The 10,527-nt window shown below is 40.5% G+C and overlaps 1 long non-coding RNA gene and 1 pseudogene across 1 annotated transcript; one reads left to right on the forward strand and one right to left on the reverse strand.

The window, feature by feature from the left end:
* Positions 1 to 226: 226 nt before the first annotated feature.
* LOC140514803 (BCL2/adenovirus E1B 19 kDa protein-interacting protein 3-like pseudogene) lies at positions 227 to 2,494 on the forward strand (annotated as a pseudogene).
* A 6,165-nt stretch (positions 2,495 to 8,659) lies between these two features.
* LOC140513319 (uncharacterized) lies at positions 8,660 to 10,081 on the reverse strand. Its single transcript, XR_011970137.1, has 3 exons — positions 9,928 to 10,081; positions 9,247 to 9,316; positions 8,660 to 8,929 (listed from the first exon to the last, which is right to left on the reverse strand). It is a non-coding gene; the product is annotated as an uncharacterized lncRNA (long non-coding RNA).
* Positions 10,082 to 10,527: the final 446 nt, after the last annotated feature.

A 10,527-nucleotide genomic window follows, 5' to 3' on the forward strand; every position in this document is an offset into this window, starting at 1 on the left:
CTAGGTGCCATTCTGTTGCCAAACTTAAAAGTTGAAGGCTTTGTGAGCAGGATCTTCCCCTTGAAAAGTTAAGAACTGGGGGGAACTGGGCTTGGATTGTCTCCCCAGAGCCAGGACCAGAGCAGGAGCTGCCCAGGGCTTCCTCCATGGCCGCCACCGCTGCCCATCCCCACAACTAGGACGAGTCGCCACTGGCCCCGCCCGCGGGCCTCAAAGTTCCTGGACGATGAACCGCATCAGCCCCGACGAGAATGGAAATAGACAAAACGGGGATCTGGAGCACTTGCCTCCTCGTCTTCCATTCACCGTGGGGACATGGATCAGATCCTCCTGGATCGCAGCACAAGGCAGGCAGCTCTGGAGGCAGTTCTCACTGTGCCGGCCCCCACTTCTTCCCCTCCCCCCCAGAAGATGGTCAATCAGATAATGTTTAATGTGGACATGTACATCAGCAGAACCATAGCTCCGTCTGAAGAAGAAGCTGCAGAAGGAGAAAAAGAAGAGGAGGCTTTGCAGGAAAGTGTGGACTGGGTATTGTACTGATCCAGTTGACCTGAGACCACCCTGCCCCCCCAACCCCCCAAGGATTCCACTTCCGGCACCCTAAACGTTCCGTTTCGTTAAGTGTGAGGAAAAGTGGAACATGAAGAAAGGGGACATTTTCTCCCGCAGAATGTCTGAAAGTGTTCATTGCATCGCTCTTTCTTTCCTGTTTTGGCTTTGGAACTAGGCATCTTGGACTTGGAAAACCACTGAGTTCCCGTCTGCTAGGACCTACTGAGGGAGAGAAGAGCCCTGGACTTGCGTGTGCGTGTGCCCTGTGAAGTGCTATCCCTGACACGTTAGTGTATTTGAACTTGAGACCTTTCTAAGCATGCCCCAATCCTCGACCCTCTTTTTACATAATCACGTATCAGCTCCTGTTGGAATTCAGCATTTTATTCGAACTCTTGAGAGACATTTTCATGATGTCATTCCCTTTTTGGTCTGTAAGACCCTCAGAGTTTTTTCACAGTTTACTGTTGTCTAGAAATTCGGAAAGTCTTCTTTTCAACGCATGTGTCACCAGCAAGTGACTTTTTTCCCATAGCCCCGTTTGTTAACTCCTTTTAAATCCCACTTGAGTTAGAGCTATACAACATTCGGATAGAAATATTGACTGCTTCAGGACAACGATCATCACTCTTTTCCAGAAGAAAGCAGGTTAACAAGTATTTTATCAAATCTTGTTATTTCAAGACAAAGATAAGTTCCTCCAAGCTCATGTTTTACAGTTATAACAAAAATAAGAAAAAAATACAAAGAAAAGTCATCAGTGGCAATAAAAAATGTATTTAAAACCAGTTTGGGGGCGATTTTCTCTCCAAGCCTCCCAGTATTGATTGGCACTTTGGAAATTTGCAGGAGGTGGGCTGCACAAATAAATGGTGGAGACCAAGCAGGGTGAGCCCTGGCATAAGAGGACTAGAGTGTTATCAGAATGCTGGCTTTTCTATAGTGCAGAAGAATCCTTCCTTCTGATAGAGATGGTCGCAGGCCTAGAACAAGAAAAGAGATATGGCATTTGGGACTTGGGTGTCGGGAGTTTATCCTGCTTTTTGTGAAGTTGTTTTCATCTTTCATCTCTTTTCTTAAAGGATTATTTTCCTTTTATTTTTCCCCTTAAAGAGAAACTTTTCTAGTGAGTTTGGTGCATTTACAGGCTTATTGTTACTGGAAATTTCATTTCTTCTGGAGCCTTTTAAAGACATCCTTGGGCTTCCAGAGCCATTCCAAGAGGCTGGGATGTTTGGTGGAGTGGCCCTGGGAGTGGGGAGCAGTTGACCAAGTCCTAAATGATGTCCCTTTTGATGTTCTTCCAGAGTTCCCACTTGTTACTGTTTACTGTACAATCTTCCCCAGGGCAATGCCAGGGACTTTCAAACCGGATTCCCCCTGCTCTACATTACTGAACTCTTCATTTGAGAAACACATCCTCTCCCTCAAAATGTGAAGCTTCTGTACCACATCGTTAGGAAGCATCAGGATTTCCAATGTCCTCAAGCAGATTTTACCCAGTTTCAGAACATGTAACATGAACTCTTACTACTATATGCTCGATATATAAATAATTATTGTTTATGATATAGATTTTAATACTGGCTATTTAGAGAACCATCATTACTTTGAAAACTAGTGACTTGCTCATTTAATTAGTGCATTAGGTTGATGTGAATAAAATACCAAGACAGCCAGTTTGGCCAGTTTGCAGAAACTGTTCCATCAAGCTGTTTTTTCTGCATCACATTTTATAAAGTAGATGTGTTACGGCAGAAATGAACAGACAGGCCAAACACAGAATTTCATTCTTAACTGACTTGCTTGTACTAATAAAATTGACCATGGTGAGTACGGAATAACTTCTTGATTGAGCTTAAATTTGTTTTCTCCTACCATCTGAGAAAACATCGTAAGGTGTGAGCCAGGGCCCAAATAAAAGCAGTAATTAATTCTTTTTAGATGTCTTTGTTATTTCTCTTCTCCGTCTGAATTCTGAATGTGGTAACACTTGATTTGCCTTCTATAACCTATTTATTTCACATATATATCTTGGATTTCATTTGGAGGTGATTGAGAAGTCAGGGAAGGCTGTTCACTGAGATGGCATTGAACACATGGTTTAAAACTTACATAGGTGGAAAAAGGCTAGTTTACTCATAAGGACCAATTAATGACATCTTGTGTTGTATTAAAACTGGCACAGTTCAAGGGTTGGGGGAGGAAAAGATTTCTGTTTAAAATTGGGCATATCTTTTCAAGAGAAACAAATGCACCGCCCTTTACAGGTTAAATAGTTGGTTTTTATCTGCAGTATGTTTAAAACTTGATTATCTTTACAGCTTTTTGACCATTGAAAACAAGTCCATCTCTGTCCTATTATTTTTCAAGTAGCTGTGAAATCCACTGTTTTTGGAATCTTACTGAAATAAAAATGGCTAGAGCTTGTTATCATTAGATTAAAAAAAAAGAGAAGTTAAGAATAGCCCTCCTCTGCTTTTCCCAGTTTCTAATGACATTTGTTTGAAAAGTTTATCTATGTTTGGGCATGTAAAGGAGACAAGAATTTTGTTGCAGTAACAGGAGTGTAAGATAAAGGCTTCCAGCTCCCATTTGCACCCTCAAATGTTTCTGTCACCTTGTGGCTTATTAAAGCTTCAAAGTCATTTGCATGGTTCCGGAACAAACTGACAAGGAAATGAGAGGAGTTTAAAAGAATTCAGGTGTTTTTAGAGCCATCATTAAAATTCCTATATCCTTGGCACCTTTCTTTTGGGGGGAGTGGAGTGCAGCAGACAATCTTCTCTGACTGAAATCATTTTGGGATAAGACTGGTCCTTCTTAAAGTGCAAGTTTCCTTAACCTTGTATGGAATACTTTGGCAGGCAAGTGAAACTATGGATTCTTGTTTAGAAATTTTTTTTAAGGAATAGAATGAAATGCTAAATTTCTATTGAAGATGAATGAAAATAAAGATATATTTTTTTCCTTCCAAGTTCAGATGCTGTGAAATGTATTTGTAGATTCTTGGATCAAGAATTCTTGCTCCAGAGAGTCCTTTCCTGCCTGCAAAGTATTTATATTTTCCTCTGACCCTTCCCCAAGTTCTGGGAAAGGAGAAGAACCAGAAATGGTGTGAGGTAGTAGTTTCCTAGCAAAGTGAGCAGGGCAGGGGAAGCCACCATAGATACTGGACCCTGGGTATAGCAGCTTGGGTCTGGAGAGTCAAAAGGGTAAGTCTTTTGCTGAGTGTATACCAGCTAGATAGTACAATGGATAGAGTGCCAGCCCTAGAGTCAGGAGGATCTAAGTTCAAATCCAGACTGAGCCCCTTCCTAGCTGTGCAATTATGGTGAAGTCACTTAACCCTGTTTGCATCAGTTTATCATCTGGAAATTGAGATGGAGAAGAAAATGGCAAACCACTCAAATATTTTTGCCAAGAAAAACCCAAATGGGATCACAGAGAGTAAGACCACTCAATGACAACAACATGCCAGTAGCATATTCTTATGGGGAGTACATAAGTATTCTACCACCATGTTGGAGCCTTGGGCCAAAAGTCAGTTGCCTTGTCCTTATTATAACTCTTCTTACCAAATAATTGGTATTGGGGAAGGGGGAGTTTGGAGGTTGATGTATTTCCTGCTGTCTAGCAGTGGGGGTATAGAGAAGTGTCTTTATAATCATCTGAGGACCCTTTTCTGTACCTCTGGCTGTGGCTATGTGTATTCACAAAAAAGTTGAAAATGTGTTGCTTAAGCAGCTCCATCCCAAGTTGTTGGCTGAATGAACACATTCCCCTTGAGGTAGAAGTCTAGTAGCAGGCATGAAGTCCAGCAAATGGCAGCAAATTCTTGGTGGAGAAGACCCAGAATTGACAATATTAGTAGATGGCACTAGTAGCTCCAGAAGAATGCTGCAAGTTTGAATAGAGGAGCAGTGAGGCAAATCAATTGCTTAGAGATGCATTCTTAACAGTGAGAGTTGACCATGTAGCCAGTCAATCAACAAGCATTTATTAAGCACTCGCTATATTTCAGCTTTTGCGTAAGCACTGGAGACACAAAAAAAGATAAAACCACAGTATTTGTCATCAAGGAATTTATATTTTAATGGGGACAAGGATAAAACAGTAATGTTTGTGTATATGTATGCATGTATGTGTATACATATGGATACCTGTACAGATAATTCTCGCTTTTAACTCACAGTATGTGAATTTGACTTTATGCAAAGAATTAAAAAAAAATAACAGTAGCTTGGTAAAAGAGACACAAAAATACTCAAGAAAAATAATACCTTAGAAACAGCATTGGACAAATGGTGAGAGAGGCACAAAAATTCACTGAAGAGACAAACTCTTTGAAAAGCAAAATTTGCAGGCGGAGCCAAGATGGCGAAGTAGAAAGACGCACATACACATAGCTCCGAACTCACAACCCACAGAACGGCTAGAGGGGACCAAGCCAAGGCGAATTCTGCACCCAGAGACCACGGAATATTGGAGCAAGGGAGATTTCTGCTCCGGAGAGACCTGCTGACCTCTCGCGGGGGGTCCTTTGCGCCGTGGACTGGGCGCCGGGACGGGGAGCAGAGTGCAGCCCTGCCGGGGCCACGACACCGTGAGGAAAAGATCCGAGAGGGCTACGGGGACGGGACCTCCAGTGGCGGCACAAGCCCCCCCACCAACATGTGACTGACGGGGGTAGGTGAGAGAGTCTCTTTGGCAGGTTGAGAGGGGAGTGGGGTGCCCCCATGGCTCGGGCCCCCCCAGGAGATGGAAGCTGAGAGGCGGCTGCAGACAGGGGCTCTTCAAAAGGGTGGGAGCCTGGATCCATTGTGGAAGGTCTGTGCATAAACCCCCTGAGGGAACCAAGCCGGAGAGGTGGCCCTGCCCCTGACCTCAGCACCTGAACTTAATTTAACGTTGAATAGCAGTCCTGCCCCCGCCAAAAACCCTAAGGCGGGAAGCAGCATTTGAATCTCAGTCCCCAAACGCTGGCTGGGAGGACCAGGAGACGAGGTGGGTGTGAGGAGAACATTCAGAGGTCAGGCCACTGGTTGGAGAGAATGCCAAGAAAAGGGAAAAGAAATAAAACTATTGAAGGGTACTTTATCGGAGAAAAGACACTTCCCCCCTTCCTTTCTGATGGGGAGGAACAATGCTTGCCATCAGGCAAAGACACAGAAATCGAGGATTCTGTGTCCCAGCCCATCCAATGGGCTCAGGCCATGGAAGAGCTCAAGAGGAATTTTGAAAATCAAGTTAGAGAGGTGGAGGAAAGACTGGGAAGGGAAATGAGAGGGATGAGGGAGAAGCATGAAAAGCAGATCAGCTCCCTGCTAAAGGAGAACCAAAAAAATCTTGAAGAAATTGGCACCTTGAGAACTAGCCTAACTCAGCTGGCAAAGGAGGTGCAAGGGGCCAATGAGGAGAAGAATGCTTTCAAAAGCAGAATTAACCAAATGGAAAAGGAGATTCAAAAGCTCACTGAAGAAAATAGATCTTTCAAAACTGGAATGGTACGGATGGATGCTAAAGACTTTATGAGAAAGACAGATATCTCAGAACATACCGCGCAGATTCGAAAAATGGAAGAAAATGTGAAATATCTTATTGGAAAAACAACTGACCTGGAAAATAGAATCAGGAGAGACAATGTAAAAATTCTGGGACTACCTGAAAACCATGATCAAAAGAAGAGCCTAGACATCATCTTCCATGAAATTATCAAGGAAAACTGCCCTGAGATTCTAGAACCAGAAGGCAAAATAAATATTCAAGGAATCCGCAGAACACCGCATGAAAGAGATCCAAAAAGAGAAACTCCTAGGAGCATTGTGGCCAAATTCCAGAATTCCCAGGTGAAAGAGAAAATATTGCAAGCAGCTAGAAAGAAACAATTCAAGTATTGTGGAAATACAATCAGGATAGCACAAGATCTGGCACCCTCTACATTGAGGGATAGAAGGGAATGGAATAGGATATTCCAGAAGTCAAAGGAACTACGACTGAAGCCAAGAATCACCTACCCAGCAAAACTGAGTATAATACTTCAGGAGAAAAAATGGTCTTTCAATGAAATAGAGGACTTTCAAATTTTCCTGATGAAAAGACCAGAGCTGGAAAGAAAATTTGACTTTCTAACACAAGAATGAAGAGAACCATGAAAAGGTGAACAGCAAAGAGAAGTCATAAGGGACTTACTAAAGTTGAACTGTTTACATTCCTACATAGAAAGACAATATTTGCAACTCTTGAAACATTTCAGTATCTGGGTACTGGGTGGGAGTACACACACACACACATGCACACACGCACACATACATAGAGACAGAGTGCACAGAGTGAATTGAAGAGGATGGGATCATATCTTAAAAAAAAAAATGAAATCAAGCAGTGAGAGAGAAATATTGGGAGGAGAAAGGGAGAAGTTATATGGGGCAAATTATCTCTCATAAAAGAGGCAAGCAAAAGACTTATTAGTGGTGGGATAAAGAGGGGAGGCAAGAGAAAAACATGAGGTCTACTCTCATCACATTCCACTAAAGGAAAGAATATAATGCACACTCATTTTGATAGGAAAACCTATCTCATAATACAGGAGAGTGGGGGACAGGGGCACAAGCAGGATGGGGGGGAGGATGGAGGGGAGGGCATGGGGAGGAGAATGCAATACGAGGTCGACACTCATGGGGAGGGAAAGGACCATAAGAAAATAGAAGTAAAGGGGGACAGGATAGGATGGAGGGAAATATAGTTAGTCCTATACAGCACAACTACTATGGAAATCATTTGCAAAACTAAACAGATATGGCCTATATTGAATTGCTTGTCTTCCAAGGGGAAGGGGTGGAGAGGGAGGGAGCTAAAGAAGTTGGAACTCAAAGTGTTAGGACCAAATGTAATGTTCTTACCACTGGGTAACAAGAAATACAGGTTAAGGGGTCAAGAAAGCTATCTGGCCCTACAGGACAAAAGAGAAGACGGAGACAAGGGCAGGGAGGGAGGATGGAGGAGAGAGCAGATAGGTCACAGGGGCAATTAGAAAGCTCGGGTTTGGGGGGGGGGGGATAAAAGGGGAGAAAATTTGTAACCCAAAATGTTGTGAAAATAAATGTTAAAAGTTAAATTAAAAAAAAAAAAAGAAAAGAAAAGCAAAATTTGCCAAATGGAGAAAGACGAACAAAACCTCACTGAAGAAAATAATTCCTTAAAAATTAGAATTGGCAAGTGGGAGCTAACCACTCCATGAGTCACTGAGAAACAAAATTTATAGGATACAAGCAAAGCAATGCTTAGGGGGAAAATTTATATCTCTAAATGCTTACATCAATAAAGTATAGAACAGATCAATGAGCTGAACATACAATAAAGAAAACTAGAAAAAGAAAAAATTAATGTCCCCCCATTAAGAACCAAATTTAAAGTCCTGAAAATAAAAGGGAGATTAATAAAATTAAAAGTAAGAAAACCATTGAACTAATAAAAAAAGAAGCCAAGAAGCTGGTCTTGTGAGAAAACGAGTTAAATGAATTAACTGTTAGTTAATTAGATTTAAAAGAAGAAGAAAACTAAATTATCAGTATTGAAAAAGAAAATAATGAATTCACCACTAAATAAAGGAGAAATTAAATCAATTATTAGGAGCTACTTTGCCCAATTATATGTCAATAGATGTAACAATCTAAGTGAGATGGATGAATATTTACAAAACACAGATTGTTCCTATTAACAGAAGAGGAAATAGAAGGCTTAACTCTATCTTAGAAAAATAAATTGAACAAAGCATCAATGAGCTCCCTAAGAAAAATTCCCCAGGACCAGATGGATTCATAAGTGAATTCTACCAAACATTTAAATAATAATTAACTTCAATGTTATGCAAACTATTTGAGAAAACAGGCAAAGGAGTCCCATCAAATTCCTTTTGTGACACAAATATGGTGCTGATACATAAACCAGGAAAAGCAAAAACAGGGAAAGAAAACTATAGCTCAATTTTCATAACTAATATTGATGCAAAAATTTTGATAAAGTATTAATGAGGATATTATAGGAATATATTACAAAGATCATACATTATGACCACGTAGGATTTATACCGGAAATGCAGGGCTCTTTCAATATTAAGGAAATTATCAGCGTAATTGACCATATCAATAAGAAAAACATCATATGATTCTATCAATGGATTTTACTATACTCACTGAAAGGGATTTATGGGTGAATCCTCTAGGCAAAGGTGAGAATCCAAAGAGCCTTCAATGAAAATTCCTCCATAGGTCCATCCAGGATATAGGTCAACCTCTATACATCCTTGTCAGGTACCGTTCCAAAGCTCAGGTCAATTCAAGCTGAGTACCAAGGAACATGTCTTCAAGTCTCCCTGCAACATAGAGGGCAAGCAAAGTGGAAACCTGATCTTGTCCAGTTATTGGATAAGCAGGTTTAGAACAAACAGATCAAACAAATTCAGGTAAAACTCAAACATGCATTTTCTCCCCAAAAAAGGGATTATTTCACTTGAGGTTGACTGCAAGCAGCTTCACAGAAGCTGGAGGAACTTTCAATTCTAACAGATCAACAAATTATCCAGGGCACTCAGGGCTTATCCCTTTGTTTTCAGTTCAGCCAGGGTCAGTCTCAGCTGAGCCTGGCCTTTAAGGGGTCTGAATTTTTTTTACTCTGTCTTATGACCTTTACCTTTCCATCCTGGCACCTCAGGTAAAATCAGCTCCACATAAGCTTCATGGGAAGTGTCCTCTCTTTATTACTAAAAATAAAATAAAAAGGAAAATTCTCAGAAGATTTCAGAAGAAAGTTGAAAAGAGAATATAGACAAGGAGGACACTTTCTTTAGGATTATGTTAAATTCATTATACTTTCCTATTATATAAAAAACTACACAAAGTAAGTTTACAGTTTCATATGTAATTGTCTTGTTCTGGTCTTTGCATCCTGAAAAATGAATATTAAGTTCATGAGAGCAATTTGTTTAAAAAGGATTAAAAATAAATCACTGTTGACTTTAGAGGTAGTTTCAATTTGGTGTTAAAACTGGAGGCAAGGTTATATGCAAAAGGTTGAGGAGTGAGAGAAGTGTGGAAAAATATGGGGAAACCATATAACTTTTTGACTTCAGTAGTAGCTTCCTTCATTCCTCAGCCCTCATTCCCAAATTTGAAGAAGAAGATGTAGATAGTAGTCCTAGTCTTAAGGGCAAAGGCTCCTTCACTTAGCTACATAAATGGATTCTGATCACAGTCAGAAAAAATTCAGTCTGTGGCTATGCCCATTCATTACAACTATTATGTGAATGATTTGGGGGATATTCGGGGAAAAAAGGATGAATGGTAGGGAGAAACGAATTAGCTGTACTCGTACATCTGCCCAGAAGATTACATGGTATATCTCTTGAGATTTAGACTTCTTCTTTTTAAACATTAAAGCCTTATGTAAATGAGAGATCTTCCTTTCTGGGCAAGAAAAAGGTAGTAGTGATAGGAAGGCTGATAATTCAGGCCCTTTCTTCCCCCAAACTCTGTTCTGTAATTTTCCCATGATGTCACAAAATCACAGAATCTCACAGTTGAAAGAGTTCTCTGAGACTATCTAATTCATACATGAACAATAATCCATCCTATAAGATTCCTGAAAATCAGTCATCCAGTCTTTGTTTGAAATCCTCCAGCAGTGAGAAGAAACCCAACATTTCCTGATATAACCAATTCTAGTTTTGGATATTTAGAATTTTAGGAAGTATTATTATCATTGATATTGTTGGGTTTTTTTTGTTGTTGAATCCAACCTAAAATTTCCTCTTTGCTACTTCCAAACACTGCTCCTAGTTTTTCCCTCAGGGTCATACGGAGCATGCTTAATCCATTGTCCATTGTATTTTAATTCCAGTGCTTGAAGACAGCTATCATATCCCTTGAAGATGCAGCATATATGTGTTGACATACATATGTATGTACAAACACA

Source organism: Notamacropus eugenii, chromosome 7 (assembly GCF_028372415.1).
Source record: "Notamacropus eugenii isolate mMacEug1 chromosome 7, mMacEug1.pri_v2, whole genome shotgun sequence".
Taxonomy (NCBI): Eukaryota; Metazoa; Chordata; class Mammalia; order Diprotodontia; family Macropodidae; genus Notamacropus; species Notamacropus eugenii.